Source organism: Silene latifolia, chromosome Y, assembly GCF_048544455.1.
Source record: "Silene latifolia isolate original U9 population chromosome Y, ASM4854445v1, whole genome shotgun sequence".
NCBI lineage: Eukaryota > Viridiplantae > Streptophyta > Magnoliopsida > Caryophyllales > Caryophyllaceae > Silene > Silene latifolia.
Window position 1 is genome coordinate 342741702 of NC_133538.1, and position 17144 is coordinate 342758845.

Below are 17144 nucleotides of genomic sequence, written 5' to 3' on the forward strand. Positions count from 1 at the left end.
ATCTAGGAGCGAATTTAACCAAATTAAAGTTATTTAGAAGCGTGCACTAAACTAAACATATTACAGTTATATTGCTATGGTCACAGGTTCCCACAATTAATCATCTAGCCTATTCACAACATCGTCACATTACTACCATGGATCCCCTGATCCTAACATAGAGGGGTTTAGCTACTTATGCTATCATATTTAACAAATATAACGATGAATATGCTAAGAGACATAATAATGAGATAATCAAGATGAATTGTATACTAGCGATAATTAAGAGACAGTGAAATAAGAAGAACAACAATTAAAAGTAAACAAGAATTAGATTAAGATTAAGAGAGAGATTACAAAAGAGCGAATCCGGCAATAAGAACAAAGTAACAGCAGAAATTAAGAGTAAAGTTTCAGATCCAAAGTGTTTAAGAGAGTAAAAAGTAGTATCAAAAGTGTGTTTATGACCTAATGACAACCTCCCTTATATAGGGATGCGTTTTATTAACATAAATAAACCTAACAAGAATTAATTAACCCGTGTAAAATAGCTAGTCACTCGATCGAGCCTTTTCAACCTACTCGATCGAGTGAATCTTCAGCAAAACCGTTCGATTGAGCAAAAGCAGCTCTCGATCGAACTCTTCCAAATTAGCCAATTTCGATCAAGTTCAGAACCACTCGATCGAGCACCTGCAGCTGCCAAACCACACGATCAACCTCTAAAAGCTCTCGATCGAGTAGATACCCACTGAAAACAGCCATGACACTCGTTGGATAGCTTCCTAGGACATTCCTTCACGCTTCCCGAGGTACGACTTCTGCTCTAAATCTCCGTCTCCTTAAAATGCATGCTAAGCGGGACGAATAAGGCGCGATTCCACTACTTTTAGGTCCATTTCTGCAATTAAGACAAAACAGACCAAAGTAGCCAATTCGGGGTATTTTGCAATACAAAGCAATGAAAATGGCATAGAAATGCGTGCAATAAGAGGCTAAAAAGTCTATATACATTGCACGTATCAAATCTACCCAAACCGAACCTTTACTCATCCTCGAGTAAACTAAATGCAAACTAATAAAACGGATATGAAAACTCAGAGCTAGATATAACTTGTCCACTTAAACCATTTAACGCAATCAAAACTAAAAGCTATAGCTACAACAGTCAAGCGCAAACGAATTATATGATGTCTATAAATAAGCTGACCTCTCGACCTTGCAAGACCTTTAAAATCGGACTCTCACGGGTCACTCTTCTCTCATGAAGCAAAGGGTGAATATAAATGTGTAAGAGAAGAAGAGGAAAAATAGTCACTCACCTAAACTGTGACCCACATAACATGCATGCAACAAAATTGATAGACGATTCTAGCTACCGTACATATATTCCAACCAACAATGTCCATCACAGCCGAGGGCTTACAATAGTTATGGTAAAGTGAGGCTACATGTAAGAAATGGCAAAGTGATTATGGGATATGTGGAGGTAGAGCGTCAAGCTAGCACACAAACAAGACCATATAAGAATATCCAATTCTCAGCTGACTACGAGATCAAAACACAAGTGCCCATCTTTTTCACAAAACTCACTAACCAATACACAATCTCCTCAAAAAGATATAAATAAAAACGGAGGAGTAAGACCGTCACGAACTTCCCTTTTTTAAACGGTCTTTCTTTTTCATTTTACAACTTTTTTTTTTCTTTTCTTTTTTCACACGTTTTTTTTCTTTTTTTTTCATTTAATTCAATTGCTTATTTTCTTTTTCATGCTTTTCTCATTTTCCTGCACACTTTTCTTTCTTTTCTACCAACTCCATATAAATGAGAACAAACCAACTTGCACCAATAAGAATATACCACCAAAAGTACACTAAACTAGCTTGACATGCAGGCTTAATTTGGGTGTAGTTAATGGGTCAAAAGGCTAAGTTTGGCTAATGTGGAGCTAAATGGGTGAAAATGAAGATAGGGGAAAATTGCAAGCACCTCCCTGCATGTGACACTGACCACAAACCCGAATGTATGCAAGCAAAAAGCAATCGAATTTCATAAAAGTGCAAAGTGACGAACATGTTATGCAAGGAGTACTACACTCGAATTCCTACATGAACTGGTCATGAATGACACCAGTTATACGACTCTACTAACTTAGAAATTTTGAAGTAGTTTGCCAATTTTATCAGGTCAAGTCTATATGATCAACTATATTTTAACATTAACTCGTAGACTAAGCATATGACTAAGCTAATAACTGCCAATTAGATGCAAGGCTTAAGTGAAATGACAAGTTAAAGTGAAAAATCATCATGGAAATCTAACATTCTGACTCAACCTAAATGCAAAATAAAACGTGAATTTTTGGATTTTTCGAAATTTTCTATTTTTTTGGAATTTTTTCATATTTTTTGAAATAAAATACAAATGCTAGCAGAAAAAATAAACGTGAATGCAGAACAAATGCAAATGCAGACTCAAATGATGCATTACCCTCCCCAAACCAAAACGGACAACGCCCTCGTTGTCCTTCAGCATACACCAGTAGTATATATAGGGTAAAGAGATAAAACAACCAATAAATGAATGAATACAAAAATTAAATAAGGAGATGACAAATAAATAGAAGAACAGAAATACATACAAAATAGCGAACTTCCCCAAACCAGCCAGAAAACTAGGGAAGTGAGTAGACCAGCAGCTACTCGTCAACGGCCTCATCTTCCTCCTCTACCACCATGTAGTCAGGATCCCTCTCCTACTCCCGTCTCATACCCTCCTCAGCTCAGGCTCTCTCCTCCTGCTCAGCTATGTCCGCCTCGCTCTCTGGCTGTGGGTACCCCTCCGCCGGGTACGGGTAGAAAGAAGGGTGTGGCCAGCTGTCTGGAATGGGACGTCCTCTCCTTATGTGATACTCGTATAAAGGGAACAAGGCAAGTGCCTGGTCCCGCTCCATACGAGCTACCTTGGTACACATCTCGAGCAACAACCGTCATGACGCCCTTGGTCCATCACCTAAGGCTCCACAAAAGGAGTAGGAGGATCAAAATTAGCCGGAAAGACTGGCTGTGTCACAGAAGTAGTAGGGATAGGGGTCGGTGTAGGCGTGGGCGTGGAACTCTGCCCAGCCAGAGTCAGTGTGGACCCCACTCCAGTCTCAGGTCGCTTCCGCTTCTTAGAAGCGGAAGTAGTGGGAGAAAAAAGTGGAAGGTGGTAAGAAGGTAGAGGTGGAGGCCACCCACCCGTCACAGAGGTCAAAGGTGTAAGACGGGGTAGGTCGGGAAATAGAAGGGTCACGGACCTGGAACTATAAATCTTCCAGGCACGCTGGTCTGAAGCTAACCAAAACATCACCAACATGGCGTTAATATCTAAGTCCGCTTCCTTATCAATGTGTCTCAAGCCTCTGGGGAAGTCAGTGAAAAGAGAACCGGCGAGAAAAGAGGCTATGCCTTCACAGTAAATCGTGCCCGTCTCCTTCTGCCCGACAGCATTAAAATGCTGAGCCGTCAAGTAAGCAATGTTAAAAACAAAGGGGTGTGGACATGGGCTACAGGCCGGTCTGTGGATTTGGGCCACCTACCGATCTGCGGTCACGGTCCACCTGCACGCCAAGCCAATCTGTGGACATGCAGCGGTCTTTTGAAAGCCATGCTTGGCGGCGTACAAATGCTTTCGGCCGGATCGTTTTAGATCGGTCGGTTTCGTCTCGGTAAAGGTCTCCAAATGATGTAGAGATGTTCGGAGTCGCCACCAAGCCTTTGTGGGATGCTTGGAACCCGTTCGAATCGACTTTATATCTAGGTCAACCAAGGCAAAAAGCGGTGTTTGACATAGGTACTAAAGATAAGGACTCGTCCCCCTTTTAGCATTATGTGCCTAAAATGACTCTCGTTTGCCCTGGATAAGGCCATCCACTATCCAAAGGTTATGATTACGGGGTGAGGGTACATATTGGGAAGCCCTTTAATCGGACACCAATCCCGCCCGCATCAGCGGCCTCTACTGATCGATCGTGGTTGTTTAAGTGCAAAAGTTGATAAAACGGTGTAAATGCATGAATGCACATCCAAAAGTGTTAACCTAACATGTGAGCTTTCTAAGTAAGTTTGTTAATCCAAATATCAAGCATAAGATGTCAAGTTGGATTTAGATTGATTTACATGTGAAAACGGAAATTAAACATCCATTTACCAAGTTCGGGTTATGATGCTTAACACGATCCATTTATTGAAAAAGGGTATCAAATGACAAAGTGTAAAAAACGTAAACTTGTCAATCTGATCCGTTACGTATTCGGATAAACCGTAATCGGGATCGTCCTAGACAAGTACCAAAATGGGACAGAACAGTGCCAGGCAGCCCTGTTAAGGCGCGAGCCTATTGGCGAGATAAAGGGCTTTGCCCTGGTTTTGAAAGATGGAAACAGACGGCCACTTGGGGCGCGAGCCATGAGCCGACCTAAGGGGGCGTCTCCTGGTTCTTGAAAAGGTTATTTAAAACCGTATTTATGATGAAAGATTTGCAAATGTTGTTTACATGACTCGGAATAATTACTATTATGTTAGTAATATTCATTGTCGGATTTGCAAGTTGGAAAAGTATAATTTATAAATAAAAATGTAAAATGTTTGATATGAACTAAATATGTTAATTTCATTTATTTGTAATTAATCGATATTTATCACCGTACTCGGATTAAACTGACATGTTGTAAAGAACCAAGGGTGATTATGAATCATGACTAATATGTTTACAAATGTAAACAAATGAGAAAAATGGTAAATAAAATAAAAGATGTTTAAAATACCCTTTAATTTGTAATTAACTAAATAATATCACCGAGTCACAGAATAAACCGTCATGGTATAAAGAACCAAGGATGATTTTTGTAATGGACAAAATATGTTTATCATAAAAATGAATTAAAATGGTAAAAACCGATTACAAATAAGAAATGAAATAAAGAGGAAAGACGAGAACAAACACGGATGAGTCTGACCTGGAGACCTACAAGAGGCGCGAGCCTCCCTGCATAGCAAGGAGCTCCTGTCTCAGGCCAAAACTCGATTTTGGCTCGTCTAACCTATATTTGAATCGTGTTATGCATTGTTCATGCATATAAACTCATAAAAACAGTAAAGGCATGAAATAAATGAGTTGTTTACACCCTCAAACTTACGTGTATTGATGTTTACAAAGTAGACGACTTTAGAGACGGTTTTCTCGTTGTGACTAATCGCGATCAAAGAAGTTTAAAAAGGTGACTTAAAAAAAGGTTTTAGTTTTGAAAATGAGTTGAAATTATGTTGTTGAAAAACATGTTGATTAATGTTGAGCTGGTTGAATGGGTCGGTCGAATGCATGGCGACGGTACCAAATAAAATGTGTAAGGCTTGTGTTTACGATCGGTAGGTCGTAAACACGTGTCGATTTTGTGACTTAGTAAGTCGGGTCTAGAAGTTTAAGGGAGAAGGAGGGGGCGGACTCTCGCGTGAGAATTATGGGGTGTGAAGGTTGGTATTTATAGAGAAATGGGGGTGGTAGCAATTCGGTTAAGTTTGCTTGCTGGCCAAGGGCATGCCTAAAGAGGCGCGAGCTACCTTGAGAAACAAGTGGGTGTATTGTTCTTTTCGCAAATTTGGATTTTGCATTTGTTCTAACCAATGTTTTATTGGTTTTGATTTGTGGTCTTTGAGGTTTGCTTAGCCGTGTAAGCTTCCTCTTGGGTGATATTTGGGGTAGGTAATTTGTGTGCTTGACTCGGGTTTGACCCGTGTGAGTCGGGATTTAAATTTTGAGTCGGTTTTTGGCCCGGTGTCGGTTTAGACTCTAAATAGGGTCATTTTAAAGAAAATTACATGATTAAGACATTCATGGCATTATTTTTTACATTCGGGATATGGGTTGACTCAGGTTGACTTGAGTTGCGGGTTTCTGAGTCGGTTTTGGGTCCGAAGACGGTTTTAACTCTAAATAGTGTTATTTTAAAGCAAATGAAGTTAGAAAACTTTTGAAATCATTTTTCATATCCTAGTAGTGCATTAAACCGTCTCATGTATAGCCAATCCACGCACGCATATCAAAAACACGTTATAGTCCGATCATCATCGGGTCGTTTTTGGAAGGTGCAGATACTGGGTATCTACAAGGGGCCAGCGCTATCAATGTTTAAATAGCCCCCTAAAATAGACAACTCAACATTGTTAATGTTGTTAGGCTATTTACGGCCAAAAATCGTCCCGCCAAGAAGACAAAAAAAGTAACGGGTCAGGGGGAGGTGAATGTGAGCCAGTCGGCACTAGCTAAAGGGAGTCTATGCCAAAGTGGGCCAAAGTAGAGCCAGGACCTTCCGAGGAGGTCCCTGATGGCCGTAAGAAGACAAACCTAACCGCCTCCCAAACTCAGTTAAGGTCCAGGTAGTGGCCTGGTTGAACAGTCGAAAGGAGACACAAGAGCTCTCCGTGTCAGTGTCGTAGGCACCAGTTGAAAAGGTAAACGAGTTGAAAAACTCAAGTGTGAGCTGCTCGTAGGTCAGTGCGTGCATGGTGATCAACCCAGTCATCCCCGTCCTGTTTAAGAACTCAGCAACAGGCTCGTAAATCCCCAGTTTCTCAAGTGAAGTCCGACACAAGAATTTAGTAGAAGCAATGTCACAGCGCATTAAATTTTTAAAGCCTTTACGATGAATAGAATTCATGAAACGTACCTAACGATAGTCGGGAAGCGGGTCCAAGGAGTCATCTGCTCGGAACGTGGCAGCAGTGCGTCCAGCAGTAGGAGGACCTCGTCCTCAACCCTGCCCTCGGCCAGCAGCAGTAGGCAGTCCAGGTGTGCGACCTGTGGCTGGCCGAATGGGAACAAGCGCAAAAGAGGTAGCAGCAGTGACATATAGTGAGGACGCAGCAGGGGTCGTCACCATGGAAGGGACAGTGGCTGCAGTGGTGACAGTAGAAACAGTATTAGAAACAACAACAGCAGGGCTAGTGACGGTGGCAGTAGCAGGGACCACCGTCTCAGAACGGGATGGGGTAACAATAGAACTAGTAGAGGTCACGGTGTTACTATCCATCCTAATCAATCAAGTAAGTACCATAATAAGACAATTAAACGATTAAAACACGATTTCCCCAAATTTTCGAAAAAATTTTGAAACCTTAGCCCTTCATTTTAGGTCGAAAACATCAATTAAACAACAAGAAAGAGGGGAAGAAGACTTACTTGATTGAAAACCCACAAGAAGATGCAAATTAATCGACAAAAAACGCACAAAAACAGTCGAGTTTTGACCCAACTCGAACAAACCCTAACTCCGAAACTAAACTGCAACAAATGCAATTTGGAACGGGAAAAGACGGGGCTTTTGTCGAAAATCACAAAATAAGCACAATGTGGGAGCTGAATTTGGTAATGGGGATGAAAAATGGAGGATTTGGAGATTTTTAGAGTGTTTTATCGCAAAAATAAGGAGAGAAGAAGAAATAGAATGAAAAATAGAAGAGGAAAAGAAAGACTCCCTGCGTGATATAAGCCTTAAGCATTCGATCGAGTGGTTTGAAACCAGTCGATCGAGTCCATCTTCCTGCATTCCTCTAGATCGAGTAAACCGACGTTCGATCGAGAACTCTCCTTTTTGGTCAATTCGATCGAAAACTTTAATCTGCTCGATTGAACAATTTACCTAGGCATTCCTCTCGATGGAGTACAAAAAGTACTCAATCGGGTTGTTTTCCTTTGGCACATGTCCCAATGCAGCGTATCTTCCCCAAACCTGCATAAAAATACATAGAAATACTTCCCGAAAATACCAAATTCACAAAATACGTAGTCTATATTCGGTCTTACGCTAAAACTAACTACGCTATTGTCTAACAGTCTAAAATGCAATTAAAATGTCGAACGGAAATTCAAAATTACAAAGTTTTACAACGGGGCATTCCCCTCTCATCTTCCAAAACACTGTAGTAGCCCATAAGAGGGCTTCTGACTGGAGGAGGTCCCTTCAGTATCATGGACCGTCCTCTTGGATCGCCATGAGCTTGAACTTGAACTGATAGAAGAAGAATAATTTGCGTCCACGTACGCCTTCACTTTCTTCTTTCCTCTGGCTTCCTTACTGGCAGTGGCATTATCATTTGCAGTATTCCCATCACTTAACTTGACTTTCACTGCACCATGACCGACAGCGTCTCCAGTATCCACTTTGTGTGTACCTGCAGTAAGGAGAAAAATAGAATGGTCCTCCATATTGCTCTTAGTCTGAGGCGGAGGTGTCACTATAGCAACACAATATTCAATATTTTCAGCTGGAGAGTCTACGTCTGGGTCTATAGAGGGTAGGGCATTGCAAGATTGAACTTGCATAGGGGCCCTACGAGCTTTGGACTGATAAAATGTTAGCTCCTCATCTCCTACCTGGAAAGTTAGGGTTTTCCTCCCGACATCAATTACCGCGCGAGCAGTAAATAAGAATGGTCGCCCTAAAATAATAGGGGTATAAGAGTCTTTTGGTATGTCTAAGACCACAAAATCGACGGGAATAAAGAATCTCCCGATTTTCACAGGTATGTCCTCTAAGACACCTAGTGGCCATGATATACTACGGTCGGCCATCTGAACAGTCATATTGGTACAATTAAACTTAGTCAAAGCGTAGCGAGAGACAAAGGTAATAACGCGTTGTCAATTAAGTGGGTTCCTATATGACATGGAATCGAAAAGCTACCCGGGTCTGATTGTTTCGGTGGTGTCTTATTCTGAACTAAGGCGGATCCCACTTCAGTCAAAGCCACCGTTTCATGGTCACTTATATGCCTCTTACGCGTTGAAATTTCTTTCATAAACTTCAGGTAAGAGGGTACCTGGGTAAGCAGTTCGGCGAAAGGAACATTGACATGAAAGCTCTTCAGGATATCCGCAAATTTCCCGAACTGTTGTTCAGCCTTCTTGTTCTGCAATCGCCTCGGAAAAGGAACCGTGATAGGAATTTCTAAACCTTTGTTTCTTTCTGCCAATGTCTCAACACGATCTTCATCATTTCTACTCGATTGATTCCTTTTTCCTCTCGATCGAGGTCTTTCAGCAGCAATAACATTCGATCGAGCACCATCAACTACTCGATCGAAGTCCTCTTTATCAGAATCACTCGATCGAGATATGAATTCACTCGATCGAGCTTTTTTCTCAGCAATTTCATTCGTTCTAGGAATTTCCTCTACTCGATCAAATTCTTCAAAATCAGCCTTACTCGATCGAGTAATATTACCAGCATTTCTACTTGATCGACCACCAGAAATGAGTCGATCGAGTATTTTCCTTAGATTGAGCATAGATTCATCCATTGACGATTGTTCACTCTAAGCAATAATAGGTCTCGGGTCTGATATGTCCTCAGCAGTTGACATTTTGGGTCCTTCATAGGAAAGACCGCTTCGCAAATTTATCAGATTAATCGGCTCATGTTGGTTCTTATCAGTTTGAGACGGTAAATGACCCAACTTCCTTGAATATTGGTTACCCGCGAGTTGAGCTGTCTGGGACTCGAGTGACTTTATCGATACACCTTTCTGTTGGTCACTCTTCTGCAACTGAACAGTCAATGCTTGTATCATTGACTTCAACTCGGTCATCTCACTAACACCACTTGAGGAAGCACCTTGTTGCGGCGGTGGAAAGGATGGAGGCTTTTGAAAGCCTTGTTGAGCTTTGTGAGGAGGGATGTAAGGTTGTTGCTGCTGCGGTGGAGGTGAAGGGTTTAACACATTCTGACTAGTCCATCTCAAATTGGGATGTACTCCACTCTGATTGTTATAATAAGAGCCACCTTGCCTGTATTACTGAAAGGTAAGAACCTGCTCCTTCTCAGTTAGACATTCAACAGCAGTGTAACCGTCATTACTACCGCACCTCTCACATGAAACGGTTTCTTGTCTAGTCAACAAGTGAACCGTCTGTTGATCACCAGCATTCTGCAAATTCCAACCTATCGAAACGGGCATTCAAGCTGAGCCACAACTGTATTATCAACAGAATTAACTGTCCGAATACCATCTCTCGGGTTCCCATACTCAGCACAATGGATATCCATCTCCTCAATGATTCCCCATCCCTTGTCATCATCATTATTCTTCTGAAATCACCCATTTGATGAGGCGTCTAAGATAGCAAGGTGGTCATCATACAACCCATTATAGAACTGGTTGCACAAGAAGCACTGATCAAAACCATGATGAGAAAGAGACCACACCAACTTCTTAAACCGGCACCAAGCTTCGTAGAAGTTCTCATCTGGTGCTTGCTTGAAACTTGTAATTTTTCCTCTCAGCTGATTAGTCCATTGTGGAGGAAAATACCTCTTATAAAAGGCAAGGGCCAGGGTCTCCCAGTTGGTGATCCCATCCGCGGTTCTGTCAAGATCAGTGAGCCATTCACGGGCTCCATCCGTTAAAGAGAAAGGAAATAGGACCTCCTTAATCTTGTCCTGAGTCACGCCCTTAGTAGCGGGAATGGTAGAGCAATAGTCTGTGAAAACTTCCATATGTTTACGAGGATATTCACCCACCACACCTCGGTACAGGTTCTGTTCGACCAGATTTATGTAGGAAGGCCGTATGTCAAATGTATTCCCATCTTCGGTCGCAAGTTTAAAACCTTTAGGGATTGAGGAAGTTGTAGGCTCTGAGTGACTCGCGATGTTCGGCATTTTCACTGGACTTACGGCAGAAATAGATTTATCTTCTGCACAAGACGGGTTTTCTGCAAACAGAAAGTGTTCTAGCTCGGGTTCAAAAGTACTCAAGGCTTCCTCTTGAATCTTCTTCTACAGTCTCTGTCAATAACGAAAGGTTCTTTCTGGATCAGGATCAGCTGGAACTAATTCTGACCTGTTAGACCTGGGCATAAACAACACTGGAGAAAATAAATAAGAACTGTCTCAAGGAATAAAAATTCCCTGAGACTGAGAGAGACAAACGAAAAAAAACAGACAAATAATCTATTGCCTCCCCGACAACGGCGCCAAAATTTGATACCGTCGTTAGGTACCAAAAAAAAATACCTTTTACTACTAACAGAAGCTAGCGGTATGTAGGGTCGATCTCCACAGGAAGGCTAAGTATCTATCTGTTAAGCACGTCTGTCGGGTTACAATTGGGGGGTTTTAAATATTGTTTTCTATACTACTGAAGATATAAAGCAAGAGAAATAAAGTGGAGAGCAATAAAGGCGAGAAAAAACTAAGATTGATCAGATAAGGAGAGATATGTCAGGATTTCAGTTCACCATGGCAGTTCACTAACTCAGTCATAAATAGTCTAGACAATCTACTGTGAGAAGGGCAAGGGGAAGGTCCTTCCGGTCCGCTATCCACCCTAGATTACAACTAACTTAACTTTCGTCCTCATTAGGGTAGTCTACTGTTCATAGCAGGTCTGTTCATTCCAATCTTCCGATCTAGAAGCGAATTTACCAAATTAAAGTTATTTAGAAGCGGGCACTCAACTAAACATATTACAGTTATATTGCTATGGTTACAGGTTTTCATAATTAATCATCTAGCCTATTCGTAACATCGTCACATAACTACAATGGCTCCCCTGATCCTAACATGGAGGGGTTAAGCTACTCATGCTATCATATTTAACAACAATAACGATGAATATGCTAAGAGACAAAATAAAGAGATAATCAAGATGAATTGTATACTAGCAATAATTAAGAAACAGTGCAATAGGAAGAACAACAATTAAAATTAAACAAGAATTAGATTAAGATGAAGAGAGAGAGATTACAAAAGAGCGAATCCGGCAATAAGAACAAAGTAGCCGCAGAAATTAAGAGTAAAGTTTCAGATCCAAAGTGTAATTAAAAGAGTAAAAAGTAGTATCAAAATTGTGTTTATGACCTAATGACGACCTCCCTTATATAGGGAAGCGTTTTATTAACTTAAATAAACCTAACACGAATTAATTAACCCGTGCAAAATAGCTAGTCATTCGATCGAGCCTTTTCAACCTACTCGATCAAGTGAATCTTCAGCAAAACCGTTCGATCGAGCAAAAGTAGCTCTCGATCGAACTCTTCCAAATTAGCCTATTTCGATCGAGTTGAAGAACCACTCGATCGAACACCTGCAGCTACCAAACCACTCAATCGACCTCTAAAAGCTTTCGATCGAGTAGATACCCACTGAAAACAGCCTTAACACTTGTTGGTTAGCTTCCTAGGACCTACCTTCACGCTTCCCGAGGTACGACTTCTGCTCCAAATCTTCGTCTCCTTAAAATGCATGCTAAGCGGGACGAATAAGGTGTGGTTCCACTACTTTTAGGTCCATTTCTACAATTAAGACAAAACATACCAAAGTAGCCAATTCGGGGCATTTTGCAATACAAAGCAATGAAAATGGCATAGAAATGCGTGAAATAAGATTCTAAAAAGTCTATATACATTGCACGTATCAATAATCAAATGGAATGTATTGATTATGAAGACACCTTCTCCCCTGTGGCAATGATCAAATCTATTCGTATTCTGCTTGCTATAGCTGCATACTACGATTATGAGATATGGCAAATGGATGTGAAAACAACTTTCCTTAATGGGGAGTTAAAGGAAGATGTCTATATGACTCAACAACCTGAAGGTTTCACATTGTCATCTACTACTAATAAAGTATGTAAGCTTCAACGAACCATTTATGGATTAAAGTAAGCTTCTCGTAGCTGGAATATACATTTTCACACGACAATTGAAAAGTTCAATTTTGTGCGTTGTAAGGAGGAGCCATGTGCGTACAAAAAGGTTAGTAGGAGTGTTATTATTTTCTTAGTATTATATTTCGATGATATTTAACTAATAGGAAATAATGTACCAGCCATACAAGAGACAAAGGATTAGGTATCTACACAGTTCTCCATGAAAGATTTTGGAGAAGCAGCTTATATTCTTGGAATAAAGATCTATAGAGATAGATCAAGGAAACTGCTTGGACTCTCCCAGTCTATGTCACTACAATGAAAACGCGGCATAGTGACGGGCATACTGACGGAAAAAACAAGCCGTCAGAAAACACGGGAAACTGACGGCTATTTGACGGAATTTCCGTTGGTATCAATTCCTGACGGATTTCCCGTCAGTTGTAATTGGCGCGTTGACAAAGTCAATGGCGCTAAAAAACATGTGACAGAATATCCGTCAGTATTTCCAAGAAACTGACGAAATTTACGTCATTGGCATTCACACGCAACAGTGGATGATAGCTGGTGATAATTTAGGATATCTGACGGAATATCCGTCAGTAAAATAAAAAAACTGACGGAAATTCCGTCAGATGTATTAGATATTTGAATCCAGTGTGTGTTACAGTTGTCACAATAATTGACCAACTGACGGATATTCCGTCAGTAATTTGAAAATACTGACGGAATTTCCGTCAGTTGGTCAAATAATGTGACGTTTACAGTATATGCATTATTGATCTGATAAAGTTGGCCTTCGACGGAATTTCCGTCAGTTATTTGGAAATAATGACGGAATTTCCGTCAGGAGTCGTATTTAACATTGATACCATCTTACGGAGGTATCACATGGAAAATTTCAAAAAAGCCTATTTACCAATAGGCACTGGAATTACTTTATCTAGGAAGGATTGTCCTAAGACCCTAGAAGAAAGAGAGCGCATGAGTAAAGTCTCATATGCACGCGCAATGGGAGCTCTTATGTAAACCATGACATGTACAAAACCTGATGTTGCTTACGCGCTAGGATAAGCGAGTAGGTACCAAAAGGATCCAGGTGAGGAACATTGGAAAGTAGTGAAATCTATCCTTAAGTACTTGAGAAGGACTAAGGACCAATTCCTTATTCATGGAGATACTGGCCTAAATTATTTGGGTTATACTGATGCTAGTTTTGCATCAGACAAGGATGATAGCAAGTCCACCTCTGGTTATGTTTTCACTTTGAATGGTAGAGCAGTGAGTTGGAGAAGTTCCAAACAAGGCACTGTTGCAGATTCAGTAACTGAAGTAGAGTATATAGCTGCATGTGATGCTGCTAAGGAAGCGGTTTCGATTAGAAAGTTCGCAACTGAAATTGGTGTAGTTCCTTCAGTGAAAGAAGGTGTTCCTTCATTGTGTGACAATACCGGCGCTATTACACAGGCCAAAGAGCCAAGGTCACACCATCGATCTAAGCATGTTCAGCGAAAGTTCCATTTAATTAGAGAAATTTTTGAACGTGGTGATGTTCAAGTACGAAAGGTAGAAGGAAAGGCAAATCCTGCAGATCCCTTCACTAAGGCGCTTGGATCAAAGGAATTTGACAAGTATAAGTGGAGCATAGGATTAAAGTTCATGAATGGTTGGCTCTAGGTCAAGTGGGAGATGATTTTTGAAATTATGCTCTAGACCCAATCGTTATGTAACATTTTTGAACACATTGTATATTGTTTTTTTGTTATTAATTAATATATTAATAAAATGGCATTGTTTTTTTTTATCATATTGTGCTTGAGAACCATATGTGATAAGTCCTTGATTAAACTATATGCTTGACATTATAATTGAGATTATAATAATGAGAGTCAAGTATTGGAGGGTTTGATCTAAATATGTTCTTTGTTAAAGGATTATCAAAAGGGACTATGATGATCCAGATAAACCAATATATGTACAACTGTATTCATCAGATGAATATAATGGATCTCATTCATTACGTTGTATGTATAGATGACCATATAGAGATATGATCATTGAACTGACCGAATGGAGGTTTCCCAATAGTTGTTTTACCTACATACTGTCAATTTTGAAATTCTCATAAGGAGTGAATGTAATTCCTTTCCTTTGATTTGAGATCACCATTGTAATTAATAGTGTAACACCCCTATACTCCAAGTGCCTTACCAGGACCACTTAAGGCATGAGAATGTTACCATCTCGGTTACGCGAGGCAATGTATATCAAATAGACAACAAAGAAACTTACTTTAATAAATGAATTTAAAGTGATACAAGTCCAAAACCAAAACTGTTAAAGAAAATACAACTGTTCCTCAAAACTGGCAAGCCAACTAAATAAAATATTGTTTATGACACAGCGGAAGACTTCTAGACATCTCGTGGAAACTCAACCCAGCTATCCCATGCGGATCATCTCATACCAGTTCAATAACTGCTCACCATCCCCGAATGGATCACCACAGTTTTCAAAACATTTAAACCGGGGTCAGTTACTGTTTACATAAAACAATACTACAAAAGAAAAACAACAATCCAGACCAATCAACCAATCTCCATCATAACTCCACACACCAGACTACACACTAAAGTGTGTAGTCCTGCAAGAATACACATCGCAACAAGTATTCCACACCGCCAGTGGGGGACCGCAGCTGTTCCCACCTAGGCCCGCTCATCTCATCCGAGCAATAACCCAAGTTCCTAAATGTGCACAACCCCTCTGTGGCGGGTTCCACATAGGGTGAATCAAGGGAGTAAAGCCACTCCCACAAGTGACACCACTCAGCCGAGGATGCACCTCGCAAACCACAGACAGTTATTCAACCAACCACATTATACCACACAATTACCAATTACCAAATCCGATATGATATAAATCAACAACAATGAACAACCACCAACAATACAATGAAAACAATAACCGATTAGGGAAACCCAACCTGGAATAGCAACCACAAGATCGTCACAGCAGCTAATCAGAAATGTTCCTCTACGAATCCTCCTCCTATAACACATATTCATATAATTATCACCTAATCAACACAATACACCCAAAACTCCCAAATCTACCCAATTAGGGTTTTAAACAAACTCAACGAAACATTATAAAAATTATACAAGAAGCTTACCTTTGACACGATGATCTCAACGGCGTAACAAACAAGACAATCCGACGATCCTAGCCCTTGGGATTTGTTAACAACGCGAAGAATGAGAACAACGTAACTCTTTTTCTCTCTTGAAAGGTTTTTAGAAAGCAAAAGTGATTAAAAAGAATGACGGAATCCTTTTATACTAATCACGCGTTATTAACAAAACCCAGCTAAAATAACCCGTAAGACTCACTTACTCGATCGAGTAAGTCACCTACTCGACTGAGTGGCCCGTACTCGATCGAGTGCCCAACATACTCGATCGAGTACCCATCAGGTAGCCTACTGTTTTGCGTAAAAACATACTTACTCGACCGAGTAAGCCCCACTCGATAAAGTACCCACAGACATAGAAAACCGTAGTATTACAAATAGACTGCTTGTTTTACTATGATGCCTGACATCTAGTGTGTAAAAATACTAGTTGAATGGTTATTGGGTGTAATTGAGTACCTATGAAGTTAGTGGTGAGTCTGATGGAATCCATCAACTCGAGATAACTAGTTTGAACTCTATGTTGTCATTAATCTTATTGGTTATATCAAGACCTTGGCCAAGCAGATGAATGGTTCAAGAAAAGAGTTTGTTGAAGGCGATTCGCCAAACATAGTGATTGACATAGAATATAGTGGTCATCTAAAAGGGTTTGATAGTTTAACCATACCTTAGGATGACCCGGAATTGGAAAGATGGAAGGAAATGATACAATATTCTTAACCAGGTTCATCTTCATTGGTTGTTGACATTCACGTTATCCAGTCATTGAGGAGTGTTGTTAGACGCCAACCTCGATTAGTAATTAAGACGATTGACTCTGGGTCAAGTGGGAGATTGTTGGAATTGTGTCCCAGACCCAATTGAATCGGTAACATTAATTACTACTGGCTTAACGTTGAACCTAGATGGCCACACACTTACGGGTTGATGTTTGACACTTAAGGTAACTTTATATTATTATATGATAATAATTAAAGTATCTAGACGACATATTATTGTATTCACTGTTAACACATGAGATACGATTAATAAAATGAGAAAGTATTCTATAGTATTTAAATAAGGAAATAAAATAAAGAGTTATTTTATGATTCCATATAAATATTTGTTCTAGGGGTTTTGGAAGAGGTAACTTTATTCAATCATTTATTCCACCCCATATAAGTTAAAGAGAGAAAAAGGGTTTTCTCAAGAAGGTCTCAAATCTCAGAGGCGTCTCAATGGTTGAGAGTGTAGATCGTACCCGGTGTAGATACGCTAGAGACTCTGTA